Source organism: Eptatretus burgeri, chromosome 3, assembly GCF_056783735.1.
Source record: "Eptatretus burgeri isolate ZD-2024b chromosome 3, Ebu_testis_v1, whole genome shotgun sequence".
In the NCBI taxonomy this organism is placed as follows: Eukaryota; Metazoa; Chordata; class Myxini; order Myxiniformes; family Myxinidae; genus Eptatretus; species Eptatretus burgeri.
This window is the reverse complement of record NC_140963.1, coordinates 14,945,403-14,945,970: the sequence shown is the minus strand read 5'-3', so window position 1 is coordinate 14,945,970 and position 568 is coordinate 14,945,403. Positions and strand designations below refer to the sequence as shown.

The following is a 568-nucleotide window of genomic DNA, read 5'->3' as shown; positions in this document are numbered from 1 at the left end:
CTCAATTATCTCTTACACAGGCCCTTTGCCATAATCCACAAGCCTGAATTGAACTCGCACAAGTTCAAATTGTGCAATTTGAGATACCACGGTAAAATTTCCTTTTGAACAAACTTATTAACATATATTATTGACCTCAAGCTCGGATCACCGGTCTATGTCTCACTCCGCATCATGCTTGAGATAACTTGCCCACTCTCTCCAAAGGATAGCGTGAGAACGTAAATGTTAATGAACTAATGCTACCAGACTGGGCATCCAATTCATGTTCATCCGAGGGGCTGAATGCATGCCAATGCACCGTCTGTTTGCGAATTTAACAGCATGAGCAGTGAGGTACTATCTATATTATGTATGAAAGTTGTATTTTCACATCACCTGCACCCACCACTTGCTTACCTGAACAAGGCTTGCCCCAAACACGGAAACAAACCCAATTTTGATTCATGACTCGTGTCCCATCAAAGCCCTCACCACTCGCCAGACCCCCCTCCCCACCCCCCGTGGCGCTCTCCATACTGGGAGTCCCGACCAACCGAACTGGGACTCCATACAATACTCCGAGACC

At 46.3% G+C, this 568-nt stretch overlaps 1 long non-coding RNA gene across 1 annotated transcript in view; it reads right to left on the bottom strand.

The window, feature by feature from the left end:
- Positions 1–517: 517 nt before the first annotated feature.
- Positions 518–568, bottom strand: part of LOC147029434 (uncharacterized) — a 31,422-nt gene continuing 31,371 nt past the window's right edge. Inside the window, exon 3 of the long non-coding RNA XR_015055909.1 lies at positions 518–568. This exon is cut by the window's right edge and continues 1,872 nt beyond it. This is a non-coding gene — a long non-coding RNA (uncharacterized LOC147029434).